This window comes from Salvelinus namaycush, chromosome 25 (assembly GCF_016432855.1).
Source record: "Salvelinus namaycush isolate Seneca chromosome 25, SaNama_1.0, whole genome shotgun sequence".
NCBI lineage: Eukaryota > Metazoa > Chordata > Actinopteri > Salmoniformes > Salmonidae > Salvelinus > Salvelinus namaycush.
The window spans coordinates 20,192,524-20,210,565 of NC_052331.1; positions in this window are offsets into that span (position 1 = coordinate 20,192,524).

Genomic DNA, 18,042 nt, shown 5'->3' on the forward strand with positions numbered 1-18,042 from the left:
ATGCATGATCATTTTTGAATACCTGATTTTAAAATATCCACATCAGTTTATAATGACTACATGTAAGCAGTGACATAATTTACTAACTCATCAAGCCTGGTCATGGGGACCCAGAGGGTGTGCATGCTCGTTGTGCCCAGTAGGCCTCAACTAATCAGCTAATCAACACGCCCTTGACTAGTTAAATCAGGTCTGCTAGAACAGCATGAAAATCCAGACTGAATTATTATCCTTAGCGTGACTCAGTCTAGATTTCCAGGCTAGTGTTATTACATGGTTGGAACAAAATCCTACACACCCTGTGGTTCCCCAAGACCAGGATTGAAGAACAATATAGCCAATCCATTAAATAAATGTTATGTGAGCTCACGGTATTGCAGAACCACACTGAAAAGTTATTCTTCATCAAATAAAATAAAGAGTGCTCTATGCATTGAAGGCAATAGGCCTAAGATTTAATTGTGTTGGCTTAAGTTAACCATAAATCTCACCGCAAGTAGCCTATTACACTTAGCTACACGCTTAGAAAAATGTGCTATCTAGAATTTAAAAGGGTTCTTCGTCAGTCCACATAGGAGAACCCTTTGAAAAACCCTTGTTGGTTCAAGGTAGAACCTTTTGGTTCCAAGTATAACAATTTTGGGTTCCATGTAGAACCGTTTCCACAGAGTGTAGGCTACTGTTCATGACTTCATAATAGCCTCCAGGCTATTTATACAGGAAACTCTAGGGTACTCGTTTTAACCAACTTACACTAGATTTGGAGGGTGTCACTTGGAGGGTAAATTTTACCCAACCCTGTCTTGATAGGTCTTGATAATAAGGCACTTTATTATAGCCTAGGGTAAATTCTAATAGAGGTCACATAGTTGTACTTTATCACCCCAAGGTTACTTATGTAATACACAGAAAACCTCATTCAAGATCAAATGGAACCAATATATGATTTGGTATCCTACCCAATATACCATATCAATTCAGTAACCTGAACTTTTCGAACATCTTATCTGGTAATCAGATCCTTACTGATCCTGTATTTCTCTGTAATCAAACATAATTTATTTCACATTTAGTATATTATGAACGTCTTTGCGTTTTACACAACCTAAATAATAGAGCAGTAGATAGGCTAAAAGATAAGATATTATTATTTTTAAACAACATTTCAGAAAAGAAGTAAAAAGTGAACATTTCAGAAAAAAACCGAGTCTAATATAGCCTAATAACAATCGATGGCCTACCTTTTTGTATCACTCTTATCTTTCAAACCAAACTCCTCTCCCTCGAAGAGAATTGAAGAGGCCGGTTATCCGTGATTAGGCTACCCTCCCATTCGGCTAGTACCGCAAACCGTCTGTAACTGGAGTAGAGGATGTCTTCCACATTTTATCTTTGTCACATTTAGAAATAAACAGAGAAATATCGTCCTTGTAGTGAGAAAATACTACTACCAGTAGTAAAACTGCAAATGGCACACTCCATGGGGATATGATAAAAGAGGTTGTCCTCGGATATCGAACATGTAAAAATAAACGGATGAGCGCACCATGGGGCTATCTGTATAGCAAGACGCACAGGATCGAGTAATAGGGGGGAGCTTTTTTCCACCCGCTGGCTGCAACACAGCCCGGAGGTGAAAGCTAATTGGATTGAGATGTACATCACCAAGGACAGCTCCAGATCAACGAGAGCGAGCTCGGGTAGATCTACGAACTCTACTCAGCGCGAGACCTGTGTCAACGAGGGAGGTTGCATGTTGTAATGTTCTAGTGTCTAGTCAAGCATTCAAAGTTTTTCTGAAGACTTTGATAAGAAAAAAATACAAAAAACACTGTTGCGGTTGAATGAAAATGTTAGGCTATACATTTCGACTTTTGGAATAGACTAGAACAACTTCCTTTTCCCTATATAGTTATGTAGTGTTACATTAGTCAGAAATAGGCTAGTATTGCCCAGCCAAAAATAAAGCATCACGTATTACAAATAAATCAATAAAGTACATTTTTATATATATATAAGTCGTTCTGGGAGCAAGAAGACCAGAGAAGAACCAAACCAACGCAGATCTTAAACATTGTGTGCGGAACAATGCTGTTTTCATACTAGCAGTAGACTACTTACTGTAGCCTGTGCTGGAAAAACTGTCGTGACTTGTCCTTTGGCTTAGGGAAGCATGACCTGTCCCTATTATCTTGCCAGCAACCTGCTACAGAGGCCGCGTAGGCCAACATTGGATGCCTAAATCTAATTTGGTGTGGACCAGAATGTGGCTCTCTCCTCACTATTTTGTTTCTGCAATGAGGAATTACCATCTTCAGATCATGTTTTTGTCATTTATCTGCAGATAATCCATGTCTGTATCTCAAAAATAAATAATAACAGTACAGTATGCAAATCAGGGAGCCAAATGAATGGCTCTTTCACATATGTAATTCGGTTCCCAACTTTCACCAAAAAGAGCGGTTCAAAAAGAGCCGTTCATGCGCGTACGACCCATCACTAAAGGGTACCCTCCCCTTGGCTGGAGGTGGCAGCGGCAGATTGCATCTGTCTGCTCACCAGAAATAGCCTTCTAGAATAAACCTCTAACGTGAGATATTTAGGTTCCCTGGCTGATAATGGTCATCCATGGCAGGATTTATTTTTTCTTCTTCTGTAGTATTATTCACTACATATTTCAAGGTACAAAGGAAGGACTAGGAGTCCCAATCTATTATTGTATTGAGGATGTGGGATGTCCCTGCCGCAGCCTGGTAATGTAACTGGTCTGGTGAGCCTGGACAGGCAACTCCAAAATACACATTATCATATCATTCATCCCAGGTGACAACAAGTCATAAAGTACTGTTTTAAGGAACAAACTGAGGGCATTGGAATTCGTCATGTGCAAACTGTAAAAATCCTTCTGTTGTGGTTATTTTCAAGCACGGATTCTTTGATCCCATTATTTTATAACGAGCCTTACTTGGTTGAATTTTGCATAAAGATGTTCCATTCAGTATAATTGAGGTACATACGTAGTTAACATTTTCATGGAGCCAAGAAGATCCTGTTCCCCCATAGGGACATTGATGACTTCATAACGGAGAAGAGAAATAGCTGTTTCAAAAGTGACCACAAGAGGGGGTAGTTTGCTTATTCAGAGAACAAAATATGTTCCACACAGTATAAGCATATAACTACTACTGCTCTCTGTAAGAACATTATTTCGCATTGACAAAGTTTGACATTCAAATCAGTGGCGTACTTACATTACCACTAAACAAATCTGTCTGATTTTCCATTGACACTTGTCTTACCCCAGTAAAATTAATATGAAATGATAGTAGAAAATTCCACTAAATTAAATACCTTACATTATTATTTCATTAAATACCTCATAGTATCATACATTTTAAAGCAATGCTTCATGACATTTATGACTAGGAACTCTGTACAGATGTAGGTTCTTAATTTGATCACCCTGTTGCAGGAGAACATGTAGTGTATTTGAGGTTTAAAAGCCTTCTGAAGTTTGTAATTTCCACTTAGAAATTTCAGACTTTATTTTCCATTACGAAAAATGTATCAACCCATAGAAATGTCCATTAATTATAATCCACATAATAATTCACATTCCCTGTTGCTGCAGGATTATTTTCCTGCTGTAGAAAACACATTAAGATCCTACATGTGTATGTGTTGGGACATTTATAGCTCAACTATACTGGCAATCAATCAAACATAGTAACACATTTCCAATTAAAAACACAATAACTAGATGATGGCCAGGGACCATGCTAACCAAACAAATATTGACTATGATTGGACTCAATAATAGAGGTCCCTATCTTTATTGAACATATTCTTGAACATATAAATGGTTCATTTCCCAGGTTCCCACATAGAATTGTTTCAAGAGAAAACATGGACGTCTTATGAAAGCCATCATATAAAATAATAAAAAAACAACCGTGAAGCCCGAAATATAAAGGACATTCACGAGAACCAAAATGTGTACTTCAACCATGCCTACCAAGGTTTTCCAGCACACAGCTTTGACCTACTACAGTAGCTATGTCAGTCTATTTGTATTTCCAACCATGTGTAGGCAGGTTCCTTAGGATTCAAACCTTCTCAAACAGCCTAATTCATATGCTCCCACAATAATATGATTTGTACCTCATACAAGGTAATGTATTGAATTCTTTCCATCCCACACTAAGACATTACCCCATTTTCAAGCTTTTCTTATTATTATATGAAAGCAAGCTTTGTTTTTATACTTCCAACGCCATCAGGCTTGATTGAGTGAGCTGTTTTGTCTTGTAGTAATGTGGTCCCTGCCTGTAACTCCTTAAACCTTTATTTTAACAATACATGTAATTGAAAGCTAAACATTTTTCATAACATCTTTTTTCGTCAGCAGGTACCCAACATAACAGGCGGTGGTGTGTTTGACACAGTCACTCATATAGATATAGAGGTCTATAGGGTCTGTCTGCATTCCTGATTTCTGTAACAGTTAGCTTACCTATGTAATATTGACATACCGTAACCACTTGTTTTTCAAACAGGGTCCTGTTTTATCAAATGGGCAATTCATTACCTCTGTAAAATGACTATGTAGCTTAAAGTTGTGTATTGTATTTAGTTTTGCAATAAAGATGACACTACAATAATACACATTCACAAACAAAACAAAAAACATCAGCGGCAGACCTGTGGGCGAAAACAGCACGTTGATGAGAAGTCGAAGAAGAATAGCAAGAATCGTGCAAACTAACAGGCAGGCCACAAACCGGCAAATAACAGGGCATTGTAACAGTGGTGTGCAGAACAGCATCTCGGAATGCACAACTCGTCGATCCTTGTCACAGATGGGCTATTATAGCAGACGACCACACCGGGTTCCACTCCTATCAGTTAAAAACAAGAAGAAGTTGCTCCAGTGGGCACGCGATCACCAACACTGGACAATTGAGGAGTAGAAAATACGGACCGTGGATCGTCGCCGGAGGAACCGGACCGTGGCTCGTCGCCGGAGGAACCGGACCGTGGGTCGTCGCCGGAGGAACCGGACCGTGGATCGTCGCCGGGGACTCCGGACCGTGGATCGTCACCGGGGACTCCGGACCGTGGATCGTCGTCGGGGACTCCGGACCGTGGATCGTCGCCGGGGACTCTGGACCGCGGATCGTCGCCAGGGACTCCGGACCGCAGATCGTCGCCGGGGACTCCGGACCGTGGATCGTCGCCGGAGGCTCCGGACTGGGAACCCTCGCAGGAGGCTCTGGACTGCAGACCGTCGCTGGAGGCTCTGGACTGCCTACCGTCACTGGAAGCTCTGGACTGCAGACCGTCGCTGGAGGCTCTGGACTGCCGACCGTCGCTGGAGGCTCTGGACTGCAGACCGTCGCTGGAGACTCTGGACTGCAGATCGTCTCAGGAGGTTCCGGACTGTGGACTGTCTCAGGAGGTTCCGGACTGTGGATCGTTTCAGGAGGTTCCGGACTGTGGACCGTCTCAGGAGGTTCCGGACTGTGGACCGTCGTTTAAGGAGGTTCCGGACTGTGGACCGTCGTTGGAGGTTCCGGACTGTGGACCGTCGTTGGAGGTTCCGGACTGTGGACCGTCGTTGGAGGTTCCGGACTGTGGACCGTCGTTGGAGGTTCCGGACTGTGGACCGTCGCTGGAGGTTCCGGACTGTGAAACGTCTCCGGAAGCTCTGGACTGGGAACTGTCGCCGGAAGCTCTAGACAGGGAACTTTCGCCGGAAGCTCTGGACTGGGAACTGTTGCCGGAAGCTCTGGACTGGGAACTGTCGCCGGAAGCTCTGGACTGTGGAGGCGCACTGGAGGTCTGATGAGTGGGGCCGGTACAGGTGGCACCGGGCTGGTGACACGCACCTCAGGGCGAGTGCGGGGAGGAGGCACAGGACGTACCGGACTGTGGAGGCGCACTGTAGGCCTGATGCGTCGGACCGGTACAGGTGACACCGGGCTGGTGACACGCACCTCAGGGCAAGTGCGGGGAGGAGGCACAGGACGTACTGGACTGTGGAGACGCACTGGAGGTCTGGAGCGTAGAGCTGGCACAACGCGTCCTGGACAAATGACCACCTTTGCACGGCAAGTGCGGGAAGCTGGCACAGGACGCACTGGGCTGTGAATGCACACTGGAGACACAGTGCGTATCACCGCAAAACATGGTGCCTGACCGGTCACACGCTCCCCACGGTGAGTACGGGGAGTTGGCTCTGGTTCAAACCCTGGCTCCGCCAACCACCCCGTGTGCCCCCGCCCAAAAATTTTTTTTAGGCTGCCTCTCGGGCTTCCGTCGTGGCCGCGAACCCCGGTGTCGTCATTGTTCCTCCTTCGCTGCCCTCGTCTGCTCCCATAGAAGGCGATCCTTTCCTGCCAGGATCTCCTCCCACGTCCAGGATCCCTTACCGTCCAAGATATCCTCCCATGTCCAGGATGTCTGCTCCTCCTTGCCACGCTGCTTGGTCCGTTTGTGGTGGGATCTTCTGTCACGATCGTTATAATGAGTGGACCAAGATGCAGCGTGATATGTTTCCATCCTCTTTATTTTGAAGAGAAACTCAAAGAAAAAAAACAATAAAGCCCAAAACGAAACGTGAAGCTCAATGTAGTGCTCGCAGACAACTATACCTAGACAAGATCCCACAAAGCACAATGGGGAAATGGCTGCCTAAATATGATCCCCAATCAGAGACAACGATAAACAGCTGCCTCTGATTGGGAACCATACCAGGCCAACATAGATATAAATATATTCACCTAGATAACCTACCCTCGTCACACCCCGACCTAACCAACATAGAGAATAAAAAGCTCTCTATGGTCAGGGCGTGACACAAGCTTTAACTTCCTGACTGATGTCTTGAGATGTTGCTTCAATATATCCACATAATTTCCCTACCTCATGATGCCATCTATTTTGAGAAGTGCACCAATCCCTCCTGCAGCAAAGCACCCCCACAACATGAGGCTGCCACCCCCGTGCTTCACGGTTAGGACGGTGTTCTTCGGCTTGCAAGCCTCCCCCTTTTTCCTCCAAACATAATCATGGTCATTATGGCCAAACAGTTCTATTTTTGTTTCATCAGACCAGAGGACATTTCTCCAAAAAGTACAATCTTTGTCCCCATGTGCAGTTGCAAACCATAGTCTGGCTTTTTTGTGGCGGTTTTGGAGCAGTGGCTTCTTCCTTGCTGAGCGGCCTTTAAGGTTATGTCGATAAATGACTCGTTTTACTGTGGATATAGGGCCTACAACGAGGGTCCCCATTCCGGGGCCTGCAACGAGGGTCCCCAGTCCGGGGCCTGCGGCGAGGGTTCCCAGTGGACCGTCTCAGGAGGTTCCGGACTGTGGACCGTCGTTTAAGGAGGTTCCGGACTGTGGACCGTCGTTGGAGGTTCCGGACTGTGGACCGTCGTTGGAGGTTCCGGACTGTGGACCGTCGTTGGAGGTTCCGGACTGTGGACCGTCGTTGGAGGTTCCGGACTGTGGACCGTCGCTGGAGGTTCCGGACTGTGAAACGTCTCCGGAAGCTCTGGACTGGGAACTGTCGCCGGAAGCTCTAGACAGGGAACTTTCGCCGGAAGCTCTGGACTGGGAACTGTTGCCGGAAGCTCTGGACTGGGAACTGTCGCCGGAAGCTCTGGACTGTGGAGGCGCACTGGAGGTCTGATGAGTGGGGCCGGTACAGGTGGCACCGGGCTGGTGACACGCACCTCAGGGCGAGTGCGGGGAGGAGGCACAGGACGTACCGGACTGTGGAGGCGCACTGTAGGCCTGATGCGTCGGACCGGTACAGGTGACACCGGGCTGGTGACACGCACCTCAGGGCGAGTGCGGGGAGGAGGCACAGGACGTACTGGACTGTGGAGACGCACTGGAGGTCTGGAGCGTAGAGCTGGCACAACGCGTCCTGGACAAATGACCACCTTTGCACGGCAAGTGCGGGAAGCTGGCACAGGACGCACTGGGCTGTGAATGCACACTGGAGACACAGTGCGTATCACCGCAAAACATGGTGCCTGACCGGTCACACGCTCCCCACGGTGAGTACGGGGAGTTGGCTCTGGTTCAAACCCTGGCTCCGCCAACCACCCCGTGTGCCCCCGCCCAAAAATTTTTTTTAGGCTGCCTCTCGGGCTTCCGTCGTGGCCGCGAACCCCGGTGTCGTCATTGTTCCTCCTTCGCTGCCCTCGTCTGCTCCCATAGAAGGCGATCCTTTCCTGCCAGGATCTCCTCCCACGTCCAGGATCCCTTACCGTCCAAGATATCCTCCCATGTCCAGGATGTCTGCTCCTCCTTGCCACGCTGCTTGGTCCGTTTGTGGTGGGATCTTCTGTCACGATCGTTATAATGAGTGGACCAAGATGCAGCGTGATATGTTTCCATCCTCTTTATTTTGAAGAGAAACTCAAAGAAAAAAAACAATAAAGCCCAAAACGAAACGTGAAGCTCAATGTAGTGCTCGCAGACAACTATACCTAGACAAGATCCCACAAAGCACAATGGGGAAATGGCTGCCTAAATATGATCCCCAATCAGAGACAACGATAAACAGCTGCCTCTGATTGGGAACCATACCAGGCCAACATAGATATAAATATATTCACCTAGATAACCTACCCTCGTCACACCCCGACCTAACCAACATAGAGAATAAAAAGCTCTCTATGGTCAGGGCGTGACACAAGCTTTAACTTCCTGACTGATGTCTTGAGATGTTGCTTCAATATATCCACATAATTTCCCTACCTCATGATGCCATCTATTTTGAGAAGTGCACCAATCCCTCCTGCAGCAAAGCACCCCCACAACATGAGGCTGCCACCCCCGTGCTTCACGGTTAGGACGGTGTTCTTCGGCTTGCAAGCCTCCCCCTTTTTCCTCCAAACATAATCATGGTCATTATGGCCAAACAGTTCTATTTTTGTTTCATCAGACCAGAGGACATTTCTCCAAAAAGTACAATCTTTGTCCCCATGTGCAGTTGCAAACCATAGTCTGGCTTTTTTGTGGCGGTTTTGGAGCAGTGGCTTCTTCCTTGCTGAGCGGCCTTTAAGGTTATGTCGATAAATGACTCGTTTTACTGTGGATATAGGGCCTACAACGAGGGTCCCCATTCCGGGGCCTGCAACGAGGGTCCCCAGTCCGGGGCCTGTGGCGAGGGTTCCCAGTGGACCGTCTCAGGAGGTTCCGGACTGTGGACCGTCGTTTAAGGAGGTTCCGGACTGTGGACCGTCGTTGGAGGTTCCGGACTGTGGACCGTCGTTGGAGGTTCCGGACTGTGGACCGTCGTTGGAGGTTCCGGACTGTGGACCGTCGTTGGAGGTTCCGGACTGTGGACCGTCGCTGGAGGTTCCGGACTGTGAAACGTCTCCGGAAGCTCTGGACTGGGAACTGTCGCCGGAAGCTCTAGACAGGGAACTTTCGCCGGAAGCTCTGGACTGGGAACTGTTGCCGGAAGCTCTGGACTGGGAACTGTCGCCGGAAGCTCTGGACTGTGGAGGCGCACTGGAGGTCTGATGAGTGGGGCCGGTACAGGTGGCACCGGGCTGGTGACACGCACCTCAGGGCGAGTGCGGGGAGGAGGCACAGGACGTACCGGACTGTGGAGGCGCACTGTAGGCCTGATGCGTCGGACCGGTACAGGTGACACCGGGCTGGTGACACGCACCTCAGGGCGAGTGCGGGGAGGAGGCACAGGACGTACTGGACTGTGGAGACGCACTGGAGGTCTGGAGCGTAGAGCTGGCACAACGCGTCCTGGACAAATGACCACCTTTGCACGGCAAGTGCGGGAAGCTGGCACAGGACGCACTGGGCTGTGAATGCACACTGGAGACACAGTGCGTATCACCGCAAAACATGGTGCCTGACCGGTCACACGCTCCCCACGGTGAGTACGGGGAGTTGGCTCTGGTTCAAACCCTGGCTCCGCCAACCACCCCGTGTGCCCCCGCCCAAAAAACATTTTTAGGCTGCCTCTCGGGCTTCCGTCGTGGCCGCGAACCCCGGTGTCGTCATTGTTCCTCCTTCGCTGCCCTCGTCTGCTCCCATAGAAGGCGATCCTTTCCTGCCAGGATCTCCTCCCACGTCCAGGATCCCTTACCGTCCAAGATATCCTCCCATGTCCAGGATGTCTGCTCCTCCTTGCCACGCTGCTTGGTCCGTTTGTGGTGGGATCTTCTGTCACGATCGTTATAATGAGTGGACCAAGATGCAGCGTGATATGTTTCCATCCTCTTTATTTTGAAGAGAAACTCAAAGAAAAAAAACAATAAAGCCCAAAACGAAACGTGAAGCTCAATGTAGTGCTCGCAGACAACTATACCTAGACAAGATCCCACAAAGCACAATGGGGAAATGGCTGCCTAAATATGATCCCCAATCAGAGACAACGATAAACAGCTGCCTCTGATTGGGAACCATACCAGGCCAACATAGATATAAATATATTCACCTAGATAACCTACCCTCGTCACACCCCGACCTAACCAACATAGAGAATAAAAAGCTCTCTATGGTCAGGGCGTGACACAAGCTTTAACTTCCTGACTGATGTCTTGAGATGTTGCTTCAATATATCCACATAATTTCCCTACCTCATGATGCCATCTATTTTGAGAAGTGCACCAATCCCTCCTGCAGCAAAGCACCCCCACAACATGAGGCTGCCACCCCCGTGCTTCACGGTTAGGACGGTGTTCTTCGGCTTGCAAGCCTCCCCCTTTTTCCTCCAAACATAATCATGGTCATTATGGCCAAACAGTTCTATTTTTGTTTCATCAGACCAGAGGACATTTCTCCAAAAAGTACAATCTTTGTCCCCATGTGCAGTTGCAAACCATAGTCTGGCTTTTTTGTGGCGGTTTTGGAGCAGTGGCTTCTTCCTTGCTGAGCGGCCTTTAAGGTTATGTCGATAAATGACTCGTTTTACTGTGGATATAGGGCCTACAACGAGGGTCCCCATTCCGGGGCCTGCAACGAGGGTCCCCAGTCCGGGGCCTGCGGCGAGGGTTCCCAGTCCGGGGCCTGCGGAGAAGGTCCCCAGTCCGGGGTCGGCGACGAGGGTCCCCGCACCAGAGGCGCCACCAAAGTGGGGTGAGCCAGAGGTGGAGCGGGGGTTACGCCCCGAACTGGAGCCGCCGCCAAGGGTAGATGCCCACCCGGACCCTCCCCTATCGGTTCAGGTTTGCGGCCGGGAGTCCGCACCTTTGGGGGGGGGGGGGGGGGGGGGGGGGGGGTACTGTCACGCCCTGACCTGAGAGAGCCGTTTTATTTCTCCATTTGGTTAGGTCAGGGTGTGATGTGGGGTGGGCATTCTATGTGTTGTATTTCTTTGTGTTTGGCCGAGTGTGGTTCCCAATCAGAGGCAGCTGTCGATCGTTGTCTCTGATTGGGAATCATACTTAGGCAGCCTGTTTTGCCACCTTAGTTGTGGGTAGTTGTCTTTGTTAGTGGCCTGTATAGCCCTAGTAAGCTTCACGTTCGTTTTTGTTGTTTCTTGTTTTGTTGGCGACATTTCTAATAAAGAAAAATGTACGCTTACTACGCTGCACCTTGGTCCGATCATTTCGACGAGCGTGACAATGCCACTGTTAAAGCTTCTATCCTTTGGGCATACGAATTGGTCACAGAAGCATACAGACAACAGTTCTGTGAATTACGAAAGACAGAATCACGAAGTCATGTTGAGTTCGCAATGGAACAAGCATGTCTTTTTGGTCGGTGGTGTGGCTCTCAAAAGGTCAAGGACCTTGAGGATTGAGGATTTAAAGACTTTCATACTTCTCGAGCAGTTCAAGAATTGCCTTCACGAAAGGGTTGCTACCTACATTTATGAGCACAAGGATCTCACTCTTGAGAAAGGTGCAGTTCTTGCAGATCAGTTTGTGTTGACACATAAAACTACCTTCACAGACAAAGCACCCAGTCGTTATCTATACCCGAAAAGCAATACAGAGAAGTCACCTCTTACTGCAAGGTTTCAGTCCATTTCTAAAGTGCCCAAAGATAAAGAAAAGCAGAAAGCAGGTTTTTAGTATCCGCCAGTTTGTCATTACTGCCGTGAGAGCGAAAAAGCCATTTCTTCTTGTGGGAGCACTCCAGCCCGTTAAGTCTCTGGTTGGGACAGGTGTGACTCCTAAACAAGATTTTGGATCAGATACATTGCATTTGGAAAGTATTCAGACCCCTTGCCTTTTTCCACATTTTGTTACATTACAGCCTTATTCTAAAATTGATTAATTAAAAAAATGTCCTCATCAATCTGCAAAGAAATACCCCATAATGACATAGCAAAAACAGGTTTTTAGAAATTTTTGCAAATGTATAAAAAATAAAAAGACAGAAATACCTTATTTACATAAGTATTCAGACCGTTTGATATGAGACTCGAAATTGAGCTCAGATGAATCCTGTTTCCATTGACAATCCTTGAGATGTTTCTAACTATTGGTTGTCCACCTGTGGTCAATTCAGTTGTTTGGACATGATTTAGAAAGGCACGCACCTGTCTTGACAGTTGAAGTCGGAAATTTACATACACTTAGGTTGGAGTCATTAAAACTTGTTTTTGAACCACTCCACAAATGTCTTGTTAAGTAACTATAGTTTTGGCAATGCGGTTAGGACATCTACTTTGTGCATGACACAAGTAAGTTTTCCAACAATTGTTTACAGACAGATTATTTCAGATATAATTCACTGTATCACAATTCCAGTGGGTCAGAAGTTTAATACAGTAATTTGACTGTGCCTTTAAACAGCTTGGAAAATTCCAGAAAATGATGTCATGGCTTTAGAAGCTTCTGATAGGCTAATTGACATAATTTGAGTCAATAGGAGGTGTACCTGTGGATGTATTTCAAGGCCTACCTTCAAACTCAGTGCCTCTTTGCTTGACATCATGGGAAAATCAAAAGAAATCTGCCAAGACATCAGAAAAAAATGGTAGACCTCCACAAGTCTGGTTCATCCTTGGGAGCAATTTCCAAAGGTACCATGTTCATCTGTACAAACAATAGTATGCAAGTATAAACACCATGGGACCACACAACCGTCATACCGCTCAGGAAGGAGACGTGTTCTGTCTCCTAGAGATGAACGTACTTTGGTGCAAAAGGTGCAAATCAATCCCAGAACAACCACAAAGGACCTTGTGAAGATGCTGGAGGAAACAGGTACAAAAGTATCTTTATCCACAGCAAAAACGAGTCCTATATCGACATAACCTGAAAGGCCGCTCAGCAAGAAGCCACTGCTCCAAAACCGCCATAAAAAAGTCAGACTACGGTTTGCAACTGCACATGGGAACAAAGATCATACTTTTTGGAGAAATGTCCTCTTGTCTGATGAAACAAAAATAGAACTGTTTGACCATAATGACCATCGTTATGTTTGGAGGAAAAAGGGGGAGGCTTGCAAGCCAGAGAACACCATCCCAATCGTGAAGCACGGGGGTGGCAGCATCATGTTGTGGGGGTGCTTTGCTGCAGAAGAGACTGGTGCACTTCACAAAATAGATGGCATAATGAGGATGGAAAATGATGTGGATATATTGAAGCAACATCTCAAGACATCAGTCAGGAAGTTAAAGCTTGGTCGCAAATGGGTCTTCCAAATGGACAATGACCCCAAGCATACTTCCAAAGTTGTTGCAAAATAGCTTAAGGACAACAAAGTCAAGGTTTTGGAGTGGCCATCACAAAGCCCTGACCTCAATCATATATACAATTTGTGGACAGAACTGAAAAAGCATGTGCAAGCAAGCAGGCCTAAAAACCTGACTCGGTTACACCAACTCTGTCAGGAGGAATGGGACAAAATTCACCCAACTTATTGTGGGAAGCTTGTGGAAGGCTACCCGAAATGTTTGACCCATGTTAAACAATTTAAAGGCAATGCTACCAAATACGAATTGAGTGTATGTAAACTTCTGACCCACTGGGAATGTGATGAAAGAAATTAAAGCTGAAAGAAATAATTATCTCTACTATTATTCTGACATTTCACATTCTTTAAATAAAGTGGTGATCCTAACTGACCTAAGACAGGGACATTTTACAAGGATTAAATGTCAGGAATTGTGAAAAACTGAGTTTAAATGTATTTGGCTAAGGTGTATGTAAACTTCCGACTTCAACTGTATGTCAACTTGACACTATAGCACGCGTTAATTCCAAAATGTTTTTGTTCATTCACTCAGTACTGATTGAACGTTTATTTATCTTGCTTTGTAAAGCATTTTTTGGGGTCTAAAACAGTTGATGTGTTGAAAACAGTTTAATTTTATCACATAGCCAATCAAGTTAGCAAGCATGGCGTTTTCTATTGACTGCTCACAGGTTGCGCAAGCTAGCAAGCAATGATCATTATGATGTTGTTGTTTTAACTGGATGCTTTGTGTGCAACTCGCACTCCTGCTACTTTTTAGTTGTGGATGTTGATTTCCGGTTTTTGGGAGCTTGACTCTGTGTTGATCAGTCACTGCAAATTTGAATTATAATGACAAGAAGAAAATTGTATTGACAGAGGAGGGAGCATACTGAATTAATGCATAAGGCAAGGGATAGAATTCTGTGGAGAGTCCTCAGAGGAGGAAGGGGAGGACCATCCTTCTCAGTGAATTTCATAAAAATAAAAATAGTGACCAAGAAGGAGAGTGATGGAGTGCTGCATCAGATGACCTGGCCTCCACAATCACCCGACCTCAACCCAATTGAGATGGTTTGGGATGAGTTGGACCGCAGAGTGAAGGAAAATCAGCCAACAAGTGCTCAACATATGTGGGAACTCCTTCAAGGCTGTTAGAAAAGCATTCCAGGTGAAGCTGGTTGAGAGAATGCCAAGAGTGTGCAAAGCCGTCATCAAGGCAAAGGGTGGCTACTTTGAAGAATCTCAAATCTAAAATATATTTTGATTTGTTTAATACTTTTGTGGTTACTACATGATTCCATTTGTGATATTTCATAGTTTTGATGTCTTCACTATAATTCTACAATGTAGAAAATAGTACAAATAAAGAAAAACCCTGGAATGAGTAGGTGTGTCCAAACATTTGACTGGTACTGTATACATATTTTTACTTTCACTTACTTAGCTAGCAAATGCAGCTAACTAGTTTAGTCTATTCAAACACCCAATTCAAACGGATCAAATGCTATGTTAGCTAGCTGGCTATGGCTATCCAACACTGAAACTCTTCCAAGTCAAGGTATGCTTTTGGTTTTATTCATTTATTGCCACTAGGGTCCGCCGGTATAACTGCTAAACTGCTTGCTGTACACTGCAATGCATGATTGTAGCAGGTTTACTACCGCATTAGTTCTAGTTGTTATGTTGACTATGACGTTAATATGACGTTAATATGTTGACAACGATGTAGGCTGTGTGTAACGGTTAGCTGTTATGGTATGAAAGTCTGGATTGGAAAGTTTTTTTCACCTGGTCACCTGCAGCTGTTGTATTGTGCACTGAAGTCCACAAACAAAGGAAAAAGGTGAGAGGAGGAGAGAGTGTAGAAGCGAGAAGGATTTATATATACAACAAGCAAAGTGATCATGTGGTTTATACTGTATATGGCTGCTAGTTCTGTGTTTGCTTGTGATCAGCGGTACATTCATTCCAGCCAATTCTGTAGAAAAACATTTCTTCAACAGAAGCAAACGGAATGAAACGGGGAAAAATATACCTGAATTTGTCCACTTGAAACTCTCGTTTGCAACTGTTGGACTAATGATGACAACTTAGGTCAGCTAGATGCATGCAAAAGTGTGCAAGGTGTTATTGAATGTGTCACTGTCTGTCACCTTGACTACTCAAATTTCAACTTATGCATCTAAGTTGCTAACTTTCATTCGTCGGCTAGGTTGTAGCGACCTCATGATGGGTATAGGGAAAATGTAAGTATCATGTAGTAGCTTAAACCTACCAATGTAACATTGAGCTGGGTGAATGGAATATGAATGACAGTTATCCAATATGTTGTAATATAAATAAGGCCATGCCCATTAAAAAAAGTCCTCCCTCTGTCACGTTCCTGACCTGTTTTCTCTTGTTTTGTATTTATTTAGTATGGTCAGGGCGTGAGTTGGGTGGGTTGTCTATGTGTTGTTTTCTATGTTGGGGTTTTGTGCGTTCGGCCTGGTATGATTCTCAATCAGAGGCAGCTGTCAATCGTTGTCCCTGATTGAGAATCATACTTAGGCATCCGGTGTTCACGTGTGTGTTTGTGGGTGTTTGTATTTCGTGTCAGTGTTCGTGCCACACGGGACTGTCTTTCGGTTTGATTCGATTTTGTTTCGTGTAGTGTTCAGTTTATTGTTAATAAATCATGGACACTTTCCACTCTGCGTCTTGGTCCGATCCCTACACCTCCTCTTCGGACGAAGAGGAGGAAATCTGCCGTTACACCCTCATCTTGAACAGCACCGACTGCCACTGATAGGATTTTCTTCTGATCGTCTAACAGCCACACATCTGTTCTGCGCATAATCTTTATTTTTTTTTTTTACCTTTATTTAACTAGGCAAGTCAGTTAAGAAAAAATTATTATTTACAATGACGGCCTACACCGGCCAAACCCAGATGACGCTGGGCCAACTGTGTCGCTATGGGACTCCCAATCACAGCTGGTTATGATACAGCCTGGATTCAAACCTGTCTGTAGTGATGCCTCAAGCACCACCTTAGACCACTGTGCCACTTGCGAGCCCCTGTGCATGCATTATAAATTAGCAGTGTTGCAGTTTTCCCAAAGTTTGGTGCATCTAACTGATTATAATAGCAGCCAAGAACATTCGCTAGCATATTTGTTTGTGCTCTGATTACACAGAAGTGTCCAGGTCTGCAGTTTAGGGGGGAAAGGGGGATACATAGTCAGTTGTACAACTGAAATGTGTCTTCCGCATTTAAACCGACCCCTCTGAATGAGAGGTGCTGCCTTAATAACATCCACATTTTCTGCGTCCAGGGAACCCACTGGTTAACTGCCTTGCTCAGAACAACAGATTTGTACCTTGTCAGCTTGGGGATTCAATCCAGCAACCTTTCGGTTACAGGCCCAACACGCTTAACCCCTAGGCTACCTGCCACCCCATGTTTACACAGATTACTTCAGCCATATGAAAAACCTTCCATAGCAAAATATACTTACCTAGCTAGCTAGGTAGCTATCTTCCTTTTGCTTCTCACCCAACTGGTGATTTCTAGCTAGCTACAGCTGCTAGCCTTCTACTCGCTAGATTTTAACTTAACACTTAGCTTCAACCAATGCATACTATAGTCGCACCAACCAGCACAACTATAATATAATAAAATAGTTCATAAAAGCTAAAGTCAGTAAATTACAAAAGAGTTGTGAATACATTAGTCGTATTTTTTGTTACAGCAGACTTTGTGTAACAGCAAGCATTGTGAAAAAAACGTTTTTTTACGCTGTATGTTAAGTTTTGAAACATCTAGGATCACAGAGCTAAATTAGCACATTTCTAAAATCCATGTAGATTGAATATCAGCTTTGATAGAAAATGATGTAATTTCTTGGTTTTAATCATTCTTTATGGTAATGGTATGAAATTATAAGATTATGTGAAAACATAAGTGAATAGGACCATTCCATTGTGATCATTACACAATTAGGAACAAAGAAAGAATAATTTAATTTATTTGAGTTTACTACTGGAGAAATCATAGGACCATAGTGCTGTAATGAGCCTGTGATTCTCATAGGTTTACACTAAATAACAAAGTTACCCCTCATTTTCAACTAATGTTGTTTTTCAGGAAGGACTGTTTTTCCAATTAACTCGCAATGGACCAGATGCATTTACATTAGGATAATAACCCTCTCCAGTGTCAGTCCAAAGTCTGACCAACCAAGAGGCAATGTCATTCGATCTGTTTGCCAAATGTCTCTATATAAACCCCCTCTCTAATAACAGCAGACACTAGAAAGCTCATCTCACACCCAGAGAACATAAAGGTAAGAACATAATGTATTATATCTTATTGGTTGGTC